This window comes from Chlorocebus sabaeus, chromosome 3, assembly GCF_047675955.1.
Source record: "Chlorocebus sabaeus isolate Y175 chromosome 3, mChlSab1.0.hap1, whole genome shotgun sequence".
Taxonomy (NCBI): Eukaryota; Metazoa; Chordata; class Mammalia; order Primates; family Cercopithecidae; genus Chlorocebus; species Chlorocebus sabaeus.
The window spans coordinates 10,944,789-10,969,707 of record NC_132906.1 but is presented as its reverse complement, the minus strand read 5'-3'; the positions used below and the strand labels follow the sequence as shown (position 1 = coordinate 10,969,707).

The following is a 24,919-nucleotide window of genomic DNA, read 5'->3' as shown; positions in this document are numbered from 1 at the left end:
TCAAAATTCTAGTCACTACATTGCTGTAGGTAAATTATATTGGAAGCTCGTACTATAGCTGACCAATCTTACAATACTTAAGATGTTTTTGGCTTATTTCTTATTCTAGGGAAACAGCAGTCCCATTTAGAAAACAGGTAGAAAAACATATATGGAAAAAAAGTGATTTCTTGTCCAGGTTTTCCTCATGGTCAAGAGCTCTCTGTCTTCCGTGCTTCGTTCTAATAATGGAAAAGACTCTGGGGTAATTCCTTCCAGAAATCTCCAAGAATCAATTTTCAGAAGCCAAGCTGGCTCTTGCTCTAGAAAGGGACGCACCTCTTGAAAGATACAAGGCTCAGGCAGTGCCCTGTTTGCCATCCAAGGTGTGGGTTTAACTTTTCACTCTCACCATCCTTCGGCTCAAGTTGGGACACCTCTGTGCTTCCTTTATAAAATATGTAGGTTCCGCACGAGTACTATATCTTCAACAGAGGCAGCTCTTAAAGCTCTTGATGAGTGGCCTCTGTTCAGAATGCAACAGAGTCAGACACTGTTTTAATGAGATAGTCGCTAATCTTTTTTTTAAATTCATAAATGCAGTTTCAAGTCTCTACTTTTTACAGTACTTTGATATGTTAACTTCTACCACCCCTCCCATACAAGCCCTTGTAAGATGGTCAGTTATTAATATCCAAAGAAAGAAACGTAAGAGCAAGAGGGCTTAGGATAGAGGCACTGGGAATGCTGAGAACAGGAAGTATATAGTTAAACATAAGTATTTAGTTCTGGGTAACTGGATATGGAGATTAAGGGAAAGAGTCAAGTAAAAAGTGAGTTTCCAGTTTGGACACTGGATTGGATATCAAGAGAATGGTGGTGTCATCAATATTAAAGGCAGAAGAAAGTTCTCCATGAAAGTTTGATACTCTTTTCATAACTACAAATAAATGTAAGGCTTCTCTTGCCTCCTTTCTGTGTCAAGCCAAATTCTGAGGAAGCAGTATAATGTTTTGTTTACTAAATTACGAACATGTCCCCAATGTTACATAGATGGCTCTCCCTCACCTTTCCTACCCTTCCTCTGTAATTCATTTAACCTGACATAATAGTTGAGGAGCCCCTTACATCTGAATGGTCTTTCCAGATCTCAGCTACCACTAAACTGTAAGAATATGGCCTCATAAGTGACAAAAACATAATAAAATGTCTTGCGTATTATCTCGTTTCCTCTCCATTCCCACTGGCCACATCCTATCCAGGCCCTGGAGGCCTATGGCTAGATGATTTTAATAGCTTCTTTGCGGACATTATTTCATCTGTTTTCCATATCAAACTAATCTTTCTTTTGCATGGCTTTAATCATAACACATCTCTGCTCAAAACTTTCAATGGCTCTCAATTACATCATCCAGCCTCAGCACCCTGGCCTGGTTTTGAGAGCCTTTAGTAGTTTCCCTCCACACCCTCACTCAAGTCCTGCTGATGCTCTTACTGGCCTGTGGGCACACTGGCCATTCCTTCTTTCTCTTCTGCAGCTCCTTTCCGTTCTTTTCTGCCCATCTCTTCCTCCTCTTCATTCAGAGCCACTTCTAGTCTCATCTCCATAACACCTACCTCCACTAGGCCAGTCCTCATTAGGCCAGTTTCCTTTACAAGAGTTGAACATTTAACCCAAACTGTTCAGTGTTTTGCTTTGTTGTGCATATCCTATATTACCTATGAAAGACTCAAAAGACTGCTGCCAAGTAAAGTAACTATTGATTGGAGACAAGGTTTTGTCTAGGGTCGGTCCTGTAATTAAACCATATACTCTTCTAGCAATATCCCCTAAAAGTTCCCTAATAAGACTGTAGACTCCCAGATGTCATCCGAAGTTCTTTGCACAGATAATACTCAATAAATCTCCTTAAATAACTAACTAAAAATGTCATCTGATTTTATTTCTACAGGTCTGAAAGGGATTCCTGGGATAGGAACTACATGAGGAGATGCGATCTGTCAGAGTCTTTTAAGAAAGGATGCAGTAGTTGTGATAGATAGTAGTTTAATTTAATGACTTTAAATTAAATGGTAAGGCAAGCAGTGCACTAAAAGGCACTACTGATTCCAAAGGGGCATATTGAAAATCAAATGATGAAAATGAAGTCCTGGCCACTCCTCTGCTTCACCTCCTACTCCCCCAGTGCAGGCACCTTGTGGAAGTAGGACACCTCCCCAATACCAGCTTAGAGAAGGACATAATGTCTCAAGACATCTTCCTCAGGTATCAAAGGCATCGTGCCACAGAACCAGAGACTGGGATATAAACCTAAAATGTCTATTTGGAGTATGACTTTTTATTATCTTTGGGTTTCCACAGGATTTGATCCATTTCTAGGTGCAGCAATAATGGGGTTGATGTAATATATACAGTTATTGCAAGACAAGATCCTTAACTGCATGACTCTGGGGCCTGAAAGTCTTAACTACAGTGCACACATTTTCATGAGAGTGAAATTTTCATGAGAGGACCTCTGACAGTCCTGCAAGGCTGCATTTTGAACTAGAGAGCTGAAATGTAGACACCAGAAAACCTCTCAGACAAATCCTCCATTTAAACGGCTAAAGTACCAATTCGCTGCTATCATAAAAAATATTATTCACCTGTACTTTAAAGCCAGACATCTTTGTGAATACAGAGGTGATATTCAAAAAGATAAAACTGTATGAACAGCCTTATTGAGCTGGAACTATCCCAGCCCAGGAGAGCCCTGTACCAGAGCAGAAAATGATTCAAAGCGGGGTGTCACTCATCAGTCTGAGTTTCAAACACAGACCAACCTAGGCAGCTGGAGATGCAGGAAAGATAATGGGGTAAGTGTACTTAAACTAGGTCCACTTCCAAGTTTCAGAAACCTCTCTTCATCCTACCCTAATTAATTCATGGTAAATCCTAGCCTCAGGATAATTTCAAAAGTAAACATTAGGACATGGCACCTTTCAATACCTGGGTTATTTGGTGACAGTATAGTACAGACCAGGAAATGCACGTTCCCTGGTAGTCAAACTTGAATCACAAAGTCCACACTGGTGTAAATATTAGAGCATTATCATTAGAAAGAAAAGCATCAGGCCTTCTCACAGCACGTCCTTGCCCTTAATCTATACGTAAGTAAGATCAATTGTCTAGTTTCTAAATTCACAACAGTCTGGAAACAGAAAATTATAAGGGAGGGGATGTAATTTCTATGGGTAGAAATGCTAGTAGCAAAAGGAGAAACAAAATCGCATAATTTAGAAAGTCGCCAGAACTTAAAAATGCAGTTGACTGAATATGACAGTCTCACAGGCTTGAGGGCTTCGATTGGTGTTACAGTTTATGTTCATTATGAGGACCATAAGTCTCACAGAAACGTAACAAAGGTGGGAAAAAGACTAATATCAATTTCCAAAGGTTTCCATTTCAAAAAGATAAAACTAAAAAACTTTTGGTGTATAAAAGGGAAAAATCTGCTGCCTCTAAGAATTGAGCTCTCAAGAATTAAATCTATACCTTCGTAGGTCTGATTTTTAATGGAAATTTATTTTTGATTGAAAAAAACAAAATAAAACATGGATTCAGTACTAGCCACACTGAGGTCCCATTTTCCAGGTTTGCAAATGCAGGCAGTGACTGAATCAACTCCTCTCTACCTGGGGTGCTTTCCTTGCTTTTTATCCAGTCCTGCAAGCAAATCCTCCTGCCTTTCAGGGTCCAGGTCAGTATGGTTTCCTCCACCTGGCTTGGTCTGGGCCCTGCCAACCAGTGCCATCCAGCTGCCCTGAGGGTCAGCCTTCTCTTCACGCCGGGTCTCTGGAAATAGGGATCTCTCCCAATGAAAGGATCCTGACAGAATCTTTGTCACATCTTCCCCATCCAAATACTTGTTGAAGAAACAATTGTTCCTGTTGCTTAATTTGTTGTATTAAAAACCCCCACTAAAATTTCTTGCATATAATGAATTTTTAAAAATCTGTTTTTATTTATTTTTAATTGTGGTAAAGTAGATAAAATTTACCATCTTAGTCTGTTTTAAGTGTACGGTTCAGTGGCATCCATGTGATGAATTTTTTAGCTCCAACTCCATCAGCCTTTATTCTCCTTTCCTTCATCCTATCTGTCTATCTTCATATAATAGCTCAATTTCTCTGAAAAGTCATTCACACCAGTGCTCCTGTGGTGGGGGCTGGTGTGGAGTGGAGAAGAAGAGCATCACTCTCATATATTAATTAGTTTTCTAATTATTGAATCCATTTGAAATTTGCCTTCTCTTTATATTTTCTCATTTACATTTTAATCTTGGTTTTAACACGTTCTAATTTTTTTCTCCATTGCCTTCTTTTGTCTTAAGTGGGTTTTGTTAATGTTCCTTTATTATTTTTATTCCAAATTCTGTTCCTAATTGGTTTTGTTGGATGGCTTCAGGAAGTGTTTTCTTGTGTTCACTGGGTCTCTATCTTTTATATTAAGCAGGGTCCGTTCCTTAAATTATGAGAAGTCTATTTTATAGTTGTGAGGCCAATTCATTTTCCATTTATTAAATCTATTTCTGGCTGCATGTGATGATCTTTTGAACATGACTATTTTTTCCCCAATTTCACTGACTTATAGCTTAATTTTTAGGCTGGCTGCTCTTAGCTGGTTTAAATGTTCAGTACAATTTCCCTAAGTTACCAACATTTCCAGGGCAGACTACCCTCCTAACTGTAGCACCAATACAAACACCTTCACAGCTCATAGTTCAGCTACATTTTTATTATAACACTGAAATGAAATGAGTGTCATATAAGAGCCCCAGAGGCTAACTGGCATAGATGTTACAGGAAAGCAACTGGTTTTCTCAATCAGATTTTCAGAGAAGTAATACCATCTTACATTAGAAACTATTGTTCATTGACTCACTCGTTCATCTCAACCAATACTTATTTAATGAGTGCCTCGGCTTCAGGCACTGTTCCAGGCACGGGAAGATATTGGTGAACAAAGCGATAGTTCCTGCCTTAATGGAGCTTATGTTGTACTGAGGAGGGGGAACATAACCAGCATTTCATGTGTATACACACACACACATGCGCGCACATACACACAAATACCACATAGTCAGATTGCAATAAATTCTAAAAGAACAAGGAACAATTAAACAGAGTAAGTGGCTAGAGGGACCTGCTCTTCTCTATCTACAGGCATTCAGGTGCACAGTCTAGGGCTACTGCAGGAAGGAATGAATGCTATGTGTATTCTTGGTGTCTAAGAAAATCCAGGCACACGTGGCTTGGGCAGGATCTGTTTTCCTGATCCATGCATTTGGCCTGCCCCATATCTGTGTGTCAGTTACCGTGGAGATGAAGCTTTTAACCAGCCTGTGAAGGGCATGAACTAAAATGCTCAATGAGCACACTGCTTCCCCATCTTCCTCCAAAAAGTACTCCACTCCTCAGGAAGCAGAGATGTTTGGCCTGCTTTTTCACCAGTTTGCAAAGACAGAGAAGCACAGAGCTAATTTTTCAAAACACACATTGCTTTTACTGATGCTCCCATTACTGGAATTTTACCCAGAGTATCTGAAATACAAAATGGCTTCCTTTTTCTTTTAATTCCTCCTGGGATTACATGTAGTAACCAAATATTCAAAGTAGTACTCTTTCTAGAAAGGTGATCTGATTAAACAACTTAACTTTATAGAGACTGATGTAACCTTATCTTTCAACAAAGGAGTAAATGATGAGATTTCTGTGTTCATAGTTGTACATAAATTATTCTTTCTGCCGGTTCTCAATACTTCATTCATTTTTTGGGTTCTGAAGGCAAACCCTGTTAGTAACCAAGAGCTGGGATCTTTCTTTAGGACCACACTTTCCCTCTCAAATGCCTTTTCTCCTAAGACTTAATTTGTTTACTGGCAGTACAGGAACATTTCATAAAACATAAACTAAGTATGACGCAGCTTCTTTGTGAACATGTCACTCTGTGTATAGAGCAATAACAAATTGTCCATTAAAGCAAGTATGAGAGAACTTAAGAAATGGCATGTAAAAAGGTACTGCAAATACTCAAATGGCCAGAAACCCTGAAAGTCATGTAAAGTAAATTAGGATAAAAAGAAAAAAGAAAACAACCAAACATGACAGAAAGAATTATTTTCTTCTGAAGAATATTAAGAAATAGAAAATATTGGGACAAGAAAAAACAATTAGTTTCAGCAACACACACAGATTGCTTAACAAAGTGATAGATGATTCTTAAATAATTACTTATTTTAAAGTGGGCCAACAAAAGAATATCATGTAAAAAAAAATACCAAAAAACAATTTTTGCATTGGAAGAAAAGTATATCCAAAGGCAGGGTAAATTAATTTCTGATTAACTTCCATAAAATTCTGATAATGTGAAATATTCCTCCCAATTTTATGGATTGCATACATTCCTCCTTTTACATACACTTTAAGTTCTACAGTTCTCACATTGTGTTCCTTCATGTTTCAGAATCTACATGATATCTCTAGATGAATTAGTATCTTTAATTCTTAAAATAATCCTAGAAGGCTAATCTCCCTTTTACAGATAAGACCACGCAGGTTCAGAGAGGTTAAGTGACTTGTCTAAGGTTATGGAGCGGTCAACTCAGGACCTGACCCATGAATGTGACGATGTTATCTTGTGAGCTTCCCATATCGCCCTTTTATTTTTTAAATATATTTTTGTTTTTAAAAAATAATTTTTATTTTATTTTGTTAACAGAAGATCCACTCTCTTACCACATTTTTAAGTGTATATTATTGTTAGGCTATGCATACAATTGTATAGCAGATCATTTGAGCTTATTCATTTTGCTTAACTAAAACTTTATAACCATTCATTAGCAACACCCAATTTTCCTGTCCCCCTGCCCCAGGCAACCACCATTCCATGTTTGGGTTCCATTAACCTACCCATTTTAGATACTGCATGTACGTGGAATCACGCTCGTATATCTAGAAAACCCCATCATCTCAGCCCCAAACCGCCTTAAGCTGATAAGCAACTTCAGCAAAGTCTCAGGATACAAAATCAGCATGCAAAAATCACAAGCATTCCTATACACCAACAACAGACAAACAGAGAGCCAAATTATGAGTGAACTCCCAGTCACAATTGCCACAAAGAGAATAAAATACCTAGGAATCCAACTTACAAGGGATGTGAAGGACCTCTTCAAGGAGAACTACAAACCACTGCTCAATGAAATAAAAGAGGACACAAACAAATGGAACAACATTCCATGCTCGTGGATAGGAAGAATCGGTATCGTGAAAATGGCCATACTGCCCAAGGTAATTTATAGATTCAATGCCATTCCTATCAAGCTACCAATGACTTTCTTCACAGAATTGGAAAAACTACTTTAAAGTTCATATGGAACCAAAAAAGAGCCTGCATAGCCAAGACAATCCTAAGCAAAAAGAACAAAGCTGGAGGCATCATGTTACCTAACTTCAAACTCTACTACAAGGCTACAGTAACCACAAAAGCATGGTACTGGTACCAAAACAGATATATAGACCAATGGAACAGAACAGAGCACTCAAATAACACCACACAACTACAACCATCTGATCTTTGACAAACCTGACAAAAACAAGCAATGGGGAAAGGATTCCCTATTTAATAAGTGGTGCTGGGAAAACTGGCTAGCCATATGTAGAAAGCTGAAACTGGATCCTTTCCTTACGCTTTATACAAAAATTAATTCAAGATAGATTAAAGACTAAAATGTAAGACCTAACACCATAAAAACCCTAGAAGAAAACCTAGGCAATACTGTTCAGGACATAGGCATGGGCAAAGATTTCATGACTAAAACACCAAAGCAATGGCAACAAAAGCCAAAATAGACAAATGACATCTAATTAAACAAAAGAGCTTCTGCACAGCAAAAGAAACTACCATCAGAGTGAACAGGCAAGCTACAGAATAGGAGAAAATTTTTGCAATCTACCCATCTGACAAAGGGCTAATATCCAGAATCCACAGAGAACTTAAACAAATTTACAAGAAAAAAACAAGCCCATCAAAAAGTGGGCAAAGGATATGAACAGACACATCTCAAAAGAAGACATTTATGAGGCCAACAGACATACAAAAAAAATGCTCATCATCACTGGTCATCAGAGAAATGCAAATCAAAACCACAATGAGATACCAGCTCACGCCAGTTAGAATGGCGATCATTCAAAAGTCAGGAAACAACAGATGCTGGAGAGGATGTGGAGAAATAGGAACGCTTTTACACTATTGGTAGGAGTGTAAATTAGTTCAACCATTGTGGAAGACAGTGTAGCGATTCCTCAAGGATCTAGAACTAGAAATACCATTTGACCCAGCAATCCCATGATTGTATATATCCAAAGGATTATAAATCATGCTACTATAAGGACACATGCAAACGTATGTTTATTGCGGCACTATTCACAATAGCAAAGACTTGGAACCAACCCAAATGTCATCAGTGATAGACTGGATTAAGAAAATGTAGCACATATACACCATGGAATACTATTCAGCCATAAAAAAGGATGAGTTCATATCCTTTGCAGGGACATGATGAAGCTGGAAACCATCATTCTAACCAAACTATCACAAGGACAGAAAACCAAACACTGCATGTTCTCACTCACAGGCGGGAGCTGAACAATGAGAACACATGGATACAGGGCAGGGAACATCACACACCGGGGCCTGTCAGGGTTGGGGGGCTGGGGGAGGGATAGCATTAGGACAAATACCTAATGTAAATGACGAGTTGATGGGTGCAGCAAACCACCATGGCACATGATACCTATGTAACAAACCTGCATGTTGTGCACATGAACCCTAGAACTTCAAGTATAATACACCGGGGCCTGTTGTGGGGTGGGGGGAGGGGGGAGGGATAGCATTAGGAGATATACCCAATGTAAATGACGAGTTAATGGGTGCAGGACACCAACATGGCACATGGATACATATGTAACAAACCTGCAGGTTGTGCACATGTACCCTAGAACTTAAAGTATAATAATAAAAGAAGGGAAAAAAAAAGTATAATAAAAAAAAATAAGTGGAATCATGCAATATTTGTCCTTGTGTGACTGGTTTACTTCACTTAGCATAATGTCTTCAAAGTTCATCTGTATTGTTGCATATGTCAGGATTTCCTTTCTTGTTAAGGCTGAATAATATCCCATTGTATGTATATACCACAGTTTCTGTATCCATTCCTCATTCGCTGGTATAGTGGTATTACACCATTCCCAGACTGTCTTTTATAACCAATCAGCTGCCTATGTTGAAGACTGTCCCCTTACCCATAGGCTTTGTTCTGGCGTTAGCTAGTTTTGGGACTTCAGGGGATGACAAAACACAACATAAACGTTGTAATTTGGAGAATGGGGTTTCCTATGGTTAGAATAGTTGCATACTTTCTGGAAAGACTAATATATCCTTAGGCCATGAAGGTCTCTCCCTCTGGGTTCTCTGCCCTCGTGAATGAAAATGCACTTTTTAGACATTAGAAGGACTTTGGGAAAGGCTAGGAGTACAAAAAAGAATTGAACATATGGGCCAGGTGCGGTGGCTCACGCCTGTAATCCCAGCACTTTGGGAGGCCGAGACGGGCAAATCACGAGGTCAGCAGATTGAGACCATCCTGGCTAACACAGTGAAACCCCGTCTCTACTAAAAACACAAAAAAATGAGCCGGGCGAGGTGGCGGGCACCTGTAGTACCAGCTACTTGGGAGGCTGAGGCAGGAGAATGGCGTGAACCTGGGAGGCGGAGCTTGCAGTGAGCCGAGATCGCGCCACTGCACTCCAGCCTGCGTGACAGAGCGAGACTCTGTCTCAAAAAAAAAAAAAAAAAAAAAAGAATTGAACATGGAGGACCCATAAAAATACATGAGATCTGATTAACGACACACATACCTTAGAAAGACCCAGAGACTATTCTTTCCTAGATACATTGATGACATAAATTTTAACTGCCTGTTATCCTAACAAGGAGCAAATCTACTTGAAGGCACAGTTCTCTGCTTACTTCAATTTATGTTCTCTCAAAACCATTTTTGTCTCTGGTCTCCCCAGGCTGAATACCTTGGAGAGAGTGAAGCAGTTCAACAAAGGAAAGTTAGCATCAAGTGTCTGCCCTGTTTTCTTTTCTCTCTTCCTCTGCCTTCCAGTATTTTATCTGAGAGAAATGACAGTAACATTTCAGTGATTTCCTTTATAAATGTCTGTCATCTGCTAAGATGAGATTACATGGACGTTCCCCTGATTTTCAAAGTAAGTACTGTCATCAGAGCCTGAAAGAATGTCTGCCAAGATCCATGTGCAAAGGAAGATGAGGTTACACTGACATTTCAAGGTCCTTTCTCACCAAAAGCAGATCGAATAACCTGCTAGAGGCAGGATAATCCTGAATTTCAACTTCCTTTTTCTCCCTAAGAGAAGTGACCAACTGCTCTCATTCACATGCCCTTTGCTGGCTCTCCTTTTTTCATTTTCTTCTCTTTTCTAATTTCTTCTTCTACTCGCTCATTTTATGCCACGAAATATCATTAATGTGAACTCTACAAATTCAAAATGTGTAGATTATTTGGACGAGACCTTGAGTTTTTAAATCTTAATTTCAAAAAAACATCTGCTGACTTACAATTTGAATTACTGGTGCTCAGTCTTTAGCACATCACAGTCACCTGAAAGGCTGGACACCTCCTACCCCAATTCAGTGTCAGAGTCTGGGGTGAGACTGGAGAGTCTGCATTTCTAACCAGTCCCCAGGTGACACTGGTGCTGCTGCCCTGGGACCCACACACTGACACCACTGATGGAAATAAATAGGAAGGAAAAGGAGGGCAATTTAATCAGTTAATACAATTGTTTCTAATCTTATCTGCTTATAGAAAAACTGATATGCTTCATTAACTCCAACAAAGTTAACATTTTGTAGGTAAAATATAGTGGAAAGAACACTGAGCTCAGAGTCAAAGGTCTAAGCTCGAATGTGGCTCTCAGTGACTTTAGGGAAGAAACTTAGACAACTGGGTTTCAGTGTCCTTACCTCTTATTCTTAAAAAACCTAGGTGAGATTGTCCTTTTGACCTCTACTACTCTATGAAATATACAAGTATGCAGCGAAAATGTATGAAAACATCATTTGTTCAATATCTCTACAGTGCAAACACTTAATAATTAATAACTTGCCTTCCCTTAAATTAATATGAATTCGGGAGATTCTATCATCTATCCTCTCTATAGAGTAAAGCTTTACAAATAATCCTGACCTTTCCAGTTGTATCTTCGCTTCTCTGGTTTCATTAAATTTTAAGCCTGGAAACTCCCTAAACTGCAGGCAGACAGTGGGGAAGCCGGTCTTTATTCCTACCTGTAAACTCATGACTTTTGTTTACATTTTTAAAAAAGTGTACTGAAAGTTTGCCTTGTGTCTAAACTAACCCCATGTTAGGCCTAGTCTTTGTTCTGGGCCATGGACACTGTGGAATAGGTGACATTTGACCCAGGTCTTAAAGGACAGGTAGGATTCTGATAGGTAGAGAAGAGAAAGGGGCAACTCAGGCAAATGGAACGGCATGGCAGGTACACAGAGGTGTCTGCCAAGTGTCCCTTCTCACCCCCTCCTTCTGTCACCCTCCTAGCACACATCCCTGGTCTTAGTATATCTGTTCAAATTTGTCTTCACCAAGGAACTATAGAGTCCTCAAAAACAATACTATCTCTTGTCTTTATCCCAAGCACTTAGCACCGTGCATGGCACAATTAAGTAAATGACTGTGCTCACTTAATATTTGTGGACCTGAACCCAACCAATTCTAAAATATAGTATTTGCATAGATGAAGTAAAGAGGAGCATATATGAAAAATTTAATAAACTCTTCAGTCCTATAAAAATGTAGGTTTTTAAAATACTTATTAGTATTAGAACTAAGGTCTTAAATGGCAAACCAATGAATGTGAACTTTATTTGGAGGGTCATTGGGAGCCAGTGGGTTTCTGGAAAGAATGCTGATCTCATGTTACTGTGTAAACTGCGAGAAAAAGTGGCTTCTTGGAAGGACAACACAAACTGAAAGATGACTGCACCTACCATGAGAAGACTAATGAAGGTGGGAACCTATCTGGTGCCTGTTAAAACAGAAAAAAAGATCCCACATCTTACACAAACAGACCTGCAACTTGTTATGATGATTAAGGTGCTGAAGAAGTGGTTTTAGAACACTGACTCTAGAAGCTTTCTCAAAATCCCCAGCCTGTAGCAATATATTGGTCAGAGTTCTTATACCCACACACTGAAAACTGTTAGGGATGTATACCTGGGAGTGACACAGTTCTACTCTATCATAGTAATAGAACAGAAATGACTTTGGAATATAACCTATGACCAGGGGGAATTGTACATTGCCCTGTGACCACATTCATCATGCTTTCAAAACATTAGAGCTAATGTGCATTCATAAGAGACAATGCAGATATAGGACAAGTTAATGTCACCACCATAAGGAAGCAAAATAGCTAATCCAGAAGTAGGTTTGCCCTGTAGGAAAACTGTACCAGTTTCTACAGGTCAAGGGAAGAGATAAAACAACCAAATGTAATATGTGGACCTTGTCTGAACCCTGATTTAAGCAAACTAATTGTTAAAAGACTTTTTAGGATTATAAAAAACTTGAGTACGGACTGGATATTAGGTGATAGCAAAGAATTATGGTCAATTTTGCTAGATGTGATAATAGTATTGAGGGTAGATGAGAAAATATCTCTATTTCCTAGAATGCATACTGATTATATGGGGTTCAATGAAATGATGTCTACATTTGATTCATAATACTTTAACAAAGAGAAACAAGGGCTAGACACGGTATCTTATACCTCTAACCCCAGCACTTTGGGAGGCCGAGACAGGACGATCACTTGAGGCCAAGAGTTTGAGACCAGTCTGGGCAACACAGTGAGACCCCAACTCTACCAAAAAAAATTTAAAGGTTAGCTGAGCATGGTAGCGCGCATCTGCAGTCTTAGCTACTGGGAGGCTGAGACGGGACGGCCGCTTGAGCCCAGGAATTCAAGGATGCATTGAGCTATGATTGCACCACTGCACTCCAGCCTGGGCAACAGAGTGAGACTCTCTCTAAAAAAAATTTTTTTGGCTGGGCACAGTGGCTCATGCTTGTAATCCAAGCACTTTGAGAGGCGGAGACAGGAGGACTGCCTGAGCTCAGGAGTTCGAGACCAGCCTGGGGAACATGGTGAAACCCTATCTCTACTAAAATACAAAAAAATCAGTCAGGCATGGTGGTGGGCGCCTGTAATCCCAGCTACTCAGGAGGCTGAGGCATGAGAACTGCTTGAACCCAGGAGGTGGAGGTCGCAGTGAGCTGAGATTGTGCCACTGCACTCCAGCCTGGGCAATGAAGTAAAACTCTGTCTCAAAAAAAAAAAAAAAAAAAAAAAGCTTTTTAAAAAAATTAGAACGAAAAAGTAAAGGTACAAATAAACCAAACATGACTAAATCTTGATAACTGTAGAATTTGAGTGATGGCAATATGTTACATATTATCCTAATTTTTTTCTCCTTTTGGGTTTAACACTTCATAATAAATTTTTTTAAAAGATAAGACTCACTTATAAAAAGTTTCCTATATCTTACAATGGCAGTAATAAAGGAATGCCATCTTAGAACCTCAATTTGAAAAATAAATGACTATATTAAAAAATTGAACACCACTGCAATTCAGGTTCGATCACATAGGTTTGAGTAACTGAACTGTCTGCATAACTGAACGTTGGCCTGAGTATTTACATGCATAACACACAGCAAGGATGAGTGGAGGTGTCATTTACAGAGGCATCTTTTATCATCTGACCTGATTACAGTCCTTTCAGAACTATTTATGCTTCAAAAGACTATGAGTGTGATCAATTAATCAAATCATTAAATAAAGAATTTTCATCAAGACCTTCGTATAAGGCATTCTGCAAAGTTCTGTGGAGAATATGAAAATAGATTTAAAAAGACAGTTTGAAAGATTTTTGAAGTTTAATCTATTCAGTTACACTATACCCAGGTTGAACAGCCAAAGGCTGAACAGCCAGGTCGAACAGTCAATGGATGAGCACAGGAATTTAGGAGAGTATTTATTCACTAATTTGTTCATTTATTCACATACTGACTATTTACTGAAGGCCCACTGTACTTGGGGTATTGGGCTATCTGCTGGGGGAACAAAATAGGCATGGCTCATAGCCTCACACAGCTGACAGTGTGGAGGGAGAGAGGCATGATAGAATAAAAGCACACAGGACTACAACCGCAAAGTGAGAAGTGCTACAAAGGCTGCTGCAGGAGAGGTGCAGGGGGGAACATATCTGTGATTGTGGGGGTTGGGGCAGGACTTTGGGATAGTGACACTCAAGCTGAGAACTAGAAATAACTGATGATAGAGACAGTCAGAGAAACCTTCAAAGTGGAAGAGAACTGGGGCAGAGGGGTTGTAGGGATTTATGAATGGTCGGGGGAATGTCATGATGGCTCACATGCTCACTTCCTTCTAGGTTTATGAGAGTCTGTTCTGGCCAGTCACTCCTTGGTACTCCCCTCTGCTAACAGTTTGTATCATCTTTACTGACATCCAGAGTTCTGGGTGCCTCTTGACATATTATATACGCATTTCCTATCTGTCTTCCCCACTACACTTAACTGCAACAAGGTCAAGGAATTTGCTTTATTCCTCCTGTAGCATCACCTTCTAGCACAGTGCTAGGCTTAATACCAAGTACTCAACAAATATTTATTGCTTTAAGGAGTAAGGAAGTGTTAAGATGTAAAAGGTCACGCATTGTCTCCAGCTTAGAAACCTTACATTCAACCTGAGACTCGCATCAGAACTACCAGGAGAGCTCTTTCTGCAACCAAGCAATACTCTGACAAATAAAGCACCAATATGCTCAGGAGTAGAATATTATGTCAAGGATGACAGCATGTCATTTCTGCTGAGAACGTGACTAACGGTATGTTGGGAATGCCTAGCTGTTGGAATCTTTAAAGCAGAGTTTGTTAAAATGCAGGTTCTGACCCATTACTGGATCATGAAACTAACTCGGTGGGTGCTGACCAGCCTGAATTTGATGAAACAGAGCAGAAAACAGGAGAAGAGAAAATAGCAGATTGGTGGCATCCTGCACAGTGAGAAGGGAAGCACTGTTTCACAAAGTTGTTGTTTTCAGACTCTGTCTGTGTCTACAGATATGTATGTGTGTGAGTTCTGGGTCACAATGCAAAGTGTGTTTCTTACTGTAAGTCACGGTCAAAAGGCTCTGGAGGCTGAGGAGCTAGTAGTCATTCCCAGACTGTTATCTGGGCATTAGACCGAGCCCTGCCAGAAACGACAAACCAGCTTCTTGAGCTATTTTATAAGAATCATATTTAAGTCAAACACCAAGGGCAAGAGAAGAACACCATGGTGATGTTTTCTGCAGCTGAATTGGCAAGTGCATTACACAGGGACCCAACATAAAGGGACACTGAAGTCTATGCAGACTGGACATGGGAGGGGGGGTCTGCCATAAGGACAGTGCCAGCAACTGCCATCTTTTGACAAATAAACGTCGCAAATTAAAGTTATAGCTGTTCCCCTCCAGGGTCCCCTTGCGGATTATATGATGCAGGGGTGACTTGAAGGACAGTCTAATCTTACAGGTGTCTTTGTTAATATAATATGCATTATACTATAAAATTATATACCTATACACAAGTACAACATACATTATAGTATTCATTCTATTATAAAGTATATACACATACGTATGTATATACTAACATACATATGCATTATGAAATATATGTGATGATATATATTTCCATTATAAAATATATATGGTAACTATATACAGTTCCAAGATATATAGCAAGCAAAGGGCTTCCAGTACAGTGTTTACAACAGAAGCTCAATAAACGTTTGTTCAATGAGTTAAGTAAGGGAAATCTTTTTCAGTTTTGTTGGTATTTGATTTGATCAACATGTAAATATTTATTAAATTCTTGGTTCATATGGGCTTATTCATTTAGATACTGGCTCATTTAAAAAAATTTTAGGTTTTTAAAAATTCTTAAATGGTTATGGAAATGTACAAAGATGTAAAATTCACTTAATACATGCTCACCAGAAATTTATAATCTAAGATGGCGATAAATCTACCAATTCACAGAAGCAGATTAGTTGCTTCTGATGCCTTTATAGTAAAGTTTAATACCTAAAATTTTTACCAACTGTACTATAAAGTTAACTTTACTATAAACTTTATTATGAGCAAGAAAGGCAATGAGTGAAAAAGGAGTTGACATGTTCACGAGACTGTGGGAGTGCTCTGTTCAGCCAAAATACACTAATGGTCAGTAACATCTCCAAGGGATACCATACAATAGAAATATTAAGCATTTCATATGAGTCCTATAATGATGCAACCTTTTCCAAATACCTGGAACCATAAATTTTATCATTTATCTTGTATGCTTGTTATACACTAAAAACAATTCCTTGGGAGGAAAAAAAAATGCACACTGTACAAACCACAAAAGTAAGGGGTAAAAGAATGACTAACAGGAATTTTTTTCCTAGAAACAGAATGCTATCGTATGTAAACCTCTAGTAGTTTCATTAGAGATAGTGCAGTGGAATAATTAGCAAGCAACTCAGTCTCCCAAGTCTTTAGTAAACAAAATCTTCCTGCTTGATTAGAGCAATATGTTACGCCTTTACCACTTACAAGTTAACTTCTCCTACCTTCACTAAATAAAGTTAAAGAGTGTATATCCAAAATGCATGTAATTAACTGTGTGTCATGGATGTTTCCTCTCACGAGTTTTTTGGAACTGCTGTACAATATTGCTTAAAATGTTATGTTAGAACTAATGTAACTGTGCTATTGTCTGATAAAGGAAGAGCAGTGGCATACAATTTAGACCCATTTAATGTTGGTTAACATACGGTGTCCTGTTTTTAAATTTATAAACAAAAAGGAAAAATATTTTATTTTTTACATGTCGAAGAAGGCTAAGCCAAAAATGAAGAAAAAACTGCTTTTAGGCCTATTGAAATGTTTAAAACAAAACAAGTAAGGGCATTAACATTACTATTTAGAAGAAATCAAGCATAAATCCTACTTCTACTATAATATTAAATATGATATGATTAATTATTTTCCAAAGATATACTAGCTGTTTTTACAGACCGGCAATTTTACTTCAGTGTCATAACAAATCTTTTAGTGAAAGTTAAGTGCACAGAAAAATTCCATTGTATCATGGCTGCCTGTTCCACAGGCTTGTATACAAAAAGGACGTCTTGCCTCCAAAATATTACCAATCTCAAATGTAACACCTCAAGCATTACTCCTGTCTCTGAACAATGGCATTATAAGTAAATTCGTGCATGCAGATGCAACTGCTACCTCCACCCTTATCCACCAAAACCTTTAGGAGAATCCTCCCACACTCAGCATTTAACAACCAATTAGCCACTCCACACATATAACAGCCTTTCATACCTACCAAGTCCTTTTATGAAGCTGATCACACAGGATCGTCTCCAACAAGCAGTTGTAATCTCCATGAGCCTGAAAAGAAACCCAAACTGACAGTCTGGAACAGCTACACAGACTATGTTCCAAAGCCAAAACACATAATGATGGGCTCCATGGTCCTGTTGCTCACTGCCACCGTAAGTGTCTCAGCCACAATGCTAGGGCCCTTATATTTTTGGCCCCAGGTGTATTTTTAGTCAGGTGCTAAAGACCTACAGTAGAAGACAAACTAAAACAGGCCTTCCGTCCAGGGCAGACTGTTCATACCAATGGGACAATTTTTAGCTGCACAGTAAGACAGTGACCTACAACTCGCAGAGTGCCCGTATGTCTATATTTATCCACAAGAACATACTATGCTGACAGATTAGTAAAGCTGCTCAAAGCACTCCAGGAACATGAGCCCGACCCACACAGTTTGCCATAAACAGTCCATGCATAGCAAATACACACGCTGCCCCCCGGATCTAACGGGCTGGGGTTGTGTTCCTGTGACTGAAGAAATGTAGGAGCAAAGATAACACAGGGTGAGCGATAAACTGTTGCTCTGGGAACTAGGGGCTCTTGGCCATGAATACAAACAGCTTTCAACAGCTTATATGCCTACAGACAAAACCAACAGCAGAGAATCTGTATTTGAAGCCAAGAGTCAGCGAGAAACCATACACCCTTAAGGAAAATGAAACACTGAACATCTGTTGACATAAGTTGCAAAGAAAAGTGATTGGATTCAAATCTATAGTTACATGATTTTAAAAGACACAGCCTAAACTGACTTGTTAAAAACTTAATTTATAAAACCAAGATGGAGCCAATATTGGAGAATGTTAAGTGTTCTGCCTTCAAAAGAAAACAGGTTTAGGCTAACGAGGAGATTGAGAAGGAAAATGCAAAGTTACTTAAAAACAAAAGTGTAACGAATTGATCTTTCTATGGGCATTATTTCTGAGAGAAGAATTCTATGAGGGTCAGTGAAAATTTATTTCAGCTGTGAGGAGACCGAAACCCGAGTAATTTTCTATTCTTGATTTACTCAGGGTAAATTGAAGGTTTTCTTTAGCAATATAGGTTGTAATTACAAAACAGCATGGAAGGAGAATTGACTGATGAACTGAAACATTTCACAGGAAGAAAGAAAATGTCCAATTTACCAAAATGAACACTTAAAGTGGTTCTGCTGAGCTAAACACCAGCAAAGATGCCCCATGCTACTCCTGCATTTTACACATTCAGGATTTAGAATGCCTTTGTAGAACTGACACAGGTGAATATGGGGCATTTGGTTTACATTTTACTAAAGGAAGTCAAAACCATTAAAAGACAGTAGTGTGCCTATGGAGGTATCTGTGTACAGACAGAAGAGAGTAAAGTCCTCCTCGTTCTATATATAACTAGGAATCCAATACAGAATGGAATAATAGACATGGGAGATTCCAAAAGATGGGAGGGGGGTAAGGGATGAAATACCACCTATTGGGTACAAGGTACACTATTTGGGGGATGGGTACACTGGAGGCCCAGACCATTACTACACAATATCACCATGTAACACAACTGCACCGGCACCCCTAAATCTGTAAAAAAAGAAGATTAAAGAAAAAGAAAATGGAATTCTGCTTCACTATCTCGTTAGTGTTAATACTATATTCTCTCTATTTTTCTTATTTTTTGCTTCCTAAGTTTCTGAGACAGTAGTACACAAATCTGTGAATGTAATTGTAGAAGTCTACAATTTCCCTTTTTAATTCTGTCAAAAGTCATCAGGTTCAAATAAATCCATGTTAATTATAAACAAATAAATAAATAAATTGGAGTCCAGACCGAATGAAAATTTGCACTTTGTCATCCTCAAGTCTCCAGTGCTATTATTAGACTAACCTCTCAAATGATGTGACTGTCATTCAACTAAAAGAACATTACTTAAAACAGCCTTGTAGGAATATGAAAAAAAAAATATCCTCTTCTTTCCTACTTTTTATAGATACTAAGGGAAGTGAAGGGAAAAAAAGGTAGAAAAGAGAGCTAACATTTGAGGGAGGAGGACTGACCTTGATTCTGATCCTAAGTAAGGCACTTTCCATGTATTATTTCACTAAGTCCTCACAGTAACCTTATAAGGTAAGCATTACCGTTGACATTGCAGAGTCAATGAAAAAGAACAAAAATAAGCTTGCTCAGCATCATTCAAATACAGGTTTATCAGACTCCAATGTCACTACATTTATTAATTTTTATTCTAGGGCTTTCCTTAATATGATTGGGACTTCTAAACAATGGCAGTCTTAGAGTATTTGTCTTTGTATACATTTAAGAGATGCCTCAAATAATGTATACATATTTTTTTACCCAGATATTCTGCATATCCAAAACATAGCTGAATTCCAGAGTGCAGTCACCTTTGACGACCTCCACCTCACCTGACTATCCCCACTTAAAGTCCATGTTCTCCTACATTAGACATAATCTTGTCCCTCCGTCGAATGTATGTTAAATCAAAAGGAAAAAATCAAGGACAGGTGAAGGATCCTAAGGTCAGGCATACTGACAGTGTAAGTGACAGCTGTCAGCTGATGGCAGATATTAATAAAAAAATCAGAAAACAAAAGCACAAAGCAGACATAAAACTGAGAAAAGAAAGCAGCCTACAGATATTTTAGTATAGAAAGATAATGCCCTTCACATTTCAAAAGCCCTGAACGTATCCATATATTATAAAATCTCAAATAATTAATATATTCACTGATGATCTGAGTTCATTTACATGCAGTTAAATTATGATAGCATTTTATGCCACAGATACAAACAGAGATAGTAAAATACTTTTTAGAAAAAAACTTTATTCAAAATTATTAAAATGATTTGTTATTTCCAGGGCTAACCTTCATGATTAGGATGAGTTTACTTATAGATTGTTGGTTTCCTGATGATTCTTATAAAAAGTCATATATTTTAAACTATATTAATGTAATCTAAATTTAATAAATAAAATAAACTGGATTGTTGACTTAATTGATAGTTTTGTAACAACCCTCAAATATTAATTGAATCAATGACTTTAAAGTTGATGCTTCCTTTTTCTTTAACAATTAGTCTAATATTCGTAAAAGTTTCCTTTCTGCTTCTCTATGTACTGATGGCATGACTGCAAATATTTTTAAGTGCAAACGAAAGTTGAACCTAATGCTTCTACCTTCACAGGCTTAGAATCTGCAAGGAAGTTCCTGAGTCTGTTTAGTTTACTTGTTGCTTCTGGGAGGACTGCTCTTAGGCTACCGGCCAACCAATAGCTACTTATTAGCATAAACGTTAGATCATACAACTACTCTCATTAAATGTAGCCTACTAGGCCCGGCATGGTGGCTCACACCTGTAATCCCAGCCCTTTGGGAGGCCGAGGTGGGTGGATCACCTGAGGTCAGGAGTTTGAGACCATCCTGGCCAACATTGTGAAACCCTGTCTCTACTAAAAATACAAAAATTAGCTAGGCGTGCTGGCAGGTGCCTGTAATCCCAGCTACTGAGGAGGCCGAGGCAGGAGAATCACTTGAAACCAGGAGGTGGAAGGTTGCAGTGAGCTGAGATCCTGCCACTGCATTCCAGCCTGGGTGACAGAGTGAGAGTCTGTCTCAAAAAAAAATAATAATAAAAAAAGTAAAATAAATGTAGCCTACTGAACTCTATCCACCTACTTTACTGTATAGTCTCCTTACTCTATTTTATTATGGGAAGCAAGAAATAACCTTTGCACACCAACTCAAGAATTTTTTTTCCAACTTAAAGGAAAAGTCACCATTTAAAATGATCATATTGTAACCCTACCTATTTCATTCAAAACTCTGAAGTGAGAGGATACATATGCTGATGATGATTCCTATTTTTTTATCATTGTTCTTATAAACCCAACATTTCTCTAAACTGAGGTATTAGAACCAGTTTGTGATAATATTCAGTGAAATATTTCAGTAATAAAATGGTTACATTTTATTTGTATGAGATACATACATGTTACTCTTCCTAGAAATTTAGTAAATACAAGAGTTAAAATATTAACAATAGATGCCAGTGCCAAAAGGATTATGTATTTTCACTATTTTTTCAGTGATACAACATACTACAGAATATATTCATTCACTTGTATTAACAAAACTTTCAGAGACAAGGAGCCTTTGAGGCCGTGTTAAGGGAGGAACCAAATGGAGCACAACATAAGCAAACCTGCAGCCTGGCCTCTTCCCTGTGGAAACCATAATAAGGGCAGGGAATCCATAAAAGATAATGTGTCATTGTGCTGGGAAGTACTGGCTATGAAATAGGCTTATAGTTGTAGGTAGCATTTGCCAGGCATGTCATTACCTAAAGACATATCCAGCAAACAAATGCAACCTGAAAATGTGTATTAGGAGGGCCACTAGGAAAATACTGGCTTGTTTTGGCACAGGGTACCTCTGACAGCAAGCTACTGGTGAAGCAGCATTCTACTAACCAGGTGTATGGTGCTTATTTGGCACACACTGTGTGAACCTATACAGAGGCTCACTTTAAACCTCCAAAGGTTACCCATTCTCTGATAAATGACCGGGTATATTCCTTTTTTTTTAGATGGAATCTCACTCTGTCGCCAGGCTGGAGTGCAGTGATGTGACCTCAGCTCACTGCAACCTCCGCCTCCCGGGTTCAAGCGATTCTCCTGCCTCAGCTTCCCAAGTAGCTGGGACTACAGGCGTCCGCCACCACACCCAGCTAATTTTTGTATTTTTAGTAGAGACAGGGTTTCACCATATTGGCCAGGCTGGTCTCAATCTCCCGACCACGTGATCCGCCCGCCTCGGCCTCCCAAAGTGCTGGGATTACAGGCATGATCCACTGCGCCCAGCCTACCAGGTATATTCTTAAACCCAACCTTGGAAAGAAAAATCAGAAGGGATTCTATGTTAATGAGAAATATTCTGGAAGGCATACTAACTTAAATGTATTAGAAGTACACTAAATGTTCTTTTTCCAATAAGTTTTCCTGATTTCTATTACTCAGCTTATAGGTACCACCCAGTTCTATATGTGTAATTTATCACTTGATCTTTCTGTTGTCCTCAGTCTTTTAATTACAGTGTTTTGGAGGATTATTGTACAGGTTCTGTTTCTTGAGTTGAACTCACTTATTTTTTGGAGAGGGGTCTGACAAAAGCCCAAAGTTTACCCAAAGATGGACAGAGCTTTATAAAATGTACAGACTCAATGGCCTCAGGAAGACCTGTAGAATTTGAACCCCTGGCAAGGCTAGAATTTGTCTTTTTAATGGTTCCATAAGTGATTCCAATGTGTACCCAGGTTTGGAAGCTACTTATAGCCCTTGGGAAGATTTAATAATAAATGAGAACAGAGTATTCAGTAAACCAATCCTCCCAGGCAGAGGAATGCATACAAGGGTTTAAAATAGTTTCCATTTTAGGCCAGGCATGGTGGCTCATTCCTGTAATCCCACCACTTCGGGAGGTTGAGGTGGGAGACTCACTTGAGTCCCGAAGTTTGAGACCAGCCTGGGCAACATAGCAAAACCCTGTCTCTACAAAAACCACAAACATTAGCTGGGCATGGTGGTATGCACCTGTGGGCCCAACTACTCAGGATACTGAGGTGAGAGGATGGCTTAACCCCAGGAGGGAGGCTGCAGGGAGCTATGATCACACCACTGCACTCCAGCCTGGGCGACACAAGACCCTGTCTCTAAATAAAGAAGTAAATAATAAAATAAAGAAATAAATAATAAAACAGAGCCATCTAGCTGGTTGGTAACCTTGTATCTATAACTCAAAACATAATGAAGAATCAGGAAGTTAACCAAAAGACCTTGGGGTGTGCTTTTGCTGTCCTTCATTTGTTTCTTACCATTAAACAGCCTCAGGGGTTCCATTTCTCTGCCCCAAATAGTTGTCAGAAATCTATGTCCTTGATATACATAGACTAATGCAAGGCCTAACTTCAAGCCTAACTCTTACTTACAACCCAAGCAAGGTTTATTTATATTTTTTGGTCTAGTTTTTAAACTCCTAGCAAATTGAGTGCAGAAAATCAAAAGACAAGATACAAAAAAAAAAAAAAATCACTTGATAAATGCATAAATTCTACAAAGCATTGATACAATTAACAACAACAAAGCAAGTGGTGCCATTTAGTTAGTATACCTCCCAGAATTCCTTCACAGTCCCTGTGAACACTTCCTGAATAGTTGTACAGAACAAAAAAAGGGGGTGTGTTCAAGATGACATCCTGTTAACTGTAAAGGATAAACACTTCTGCAGGGTTTTCATAGTTTTGTTCAAAACATCTAAAAACTTAAAAAAATTAACCTGACAATGGGAGTTCAGCTCTGAGTGACTTGCTCACTAGAGGCACGGTTAGAATGAAAGTAAACAACTATTTTCATTTAAGAAAGCATCTTTTATTATTCCATTTTTATTTTTTTGAGACAGAGTCTCACTCAGTTGCCCAGGCTGGAGTGCAGTGGTATGATCTTGGCTCATTGCAACCTCTGCCTCCCCCTCCCAGGTTCAAGCGATTTTCTTGCCTCAGCCTCCTGAGTAGCTGGGATTATAGGTGCGTGTCACCACACCCAGCTAATTTTCCTTTATTTTTAGTAGAGGTAGAGTTTCCCCATGTTAGCCAGGCTGGTCTCAAACTCCTGACCTCAGGTGATCCACCCGCCTGGCTTCCCAAAGTGCTGGGATTACAGGTGTGAGCCACTGTGCCCGACCAGAAAGCATCTTTTAAACAAAGATTATGAGTTAGTTTATCTAATCTCATTACATCATGCCACATCATAGTGAATGAAGAGTCAAGAGAGGGTCAGTAACTGACTTTCAGCATTCTCTCATGAAAGTGGTTTGGCTGATTGTTGCTGGATGTTCTTTGTTCCTATATTTCTAAGTGGCAACTGAGGATAGATTTCAAATGTTTCTGGAAAGGAATGGCAGTTTTTGGGGGCATCTGAGTAGAGATGCTGTTTTTGACAGCAATTTAAGTGCCAAAATTTGCAAAGGCGCATGTTCCAGAGTGGGGCTTATTAAATACAATGTATGGGAGGCCATAGGTTTGGACTGAGATGCTACCCTAGGCCCAAGAGACCAGACCAAACCAGAATGGAAGTTCTGACTGGTCTTTAGAACATTAACCTTTCCCATGAAGTATGTTAATTCCAATGAAATGGTTAATGCTAGGAGTTCAGAGAATTGGCTCATATATTTTTTTTTAAGGAGGCATACAGAATTCAACACTAAGAACTGAATATACTGAATCTTAGAAAACCATTCAGCTA

The 24,919-nt window shown here is 38.8% G+C and overlaps 1 protein-coding gene across 3 annotated transcripts in view; it reads right to left on the bottom strand.

The window, feature by feature from the left end:
• The window catches only part of FRY (FRY microtubule binding protein), a 274,917-nt gene that overhangs the window by 222,944 nt on the left and 27,054 nt on the right, over window positions 1-24,919 (bottom strand). Inside the window, exon 1 of one of the 3 annotated variants that reach the window (XM_073013220.1) lies at window positions 319-2,280. The exons of the other annotated variants lie outside the window; for them this stretch is intronic. The gene's annotated coding sequence lies outside the window, so the exon portion shown is untranslated. Of the gene's footprint in view, window positions 1-318; window positions 2,281-24,919 lie in introns of those variants that run through there. 3 annotated transcript variants of the gene reach the window in all.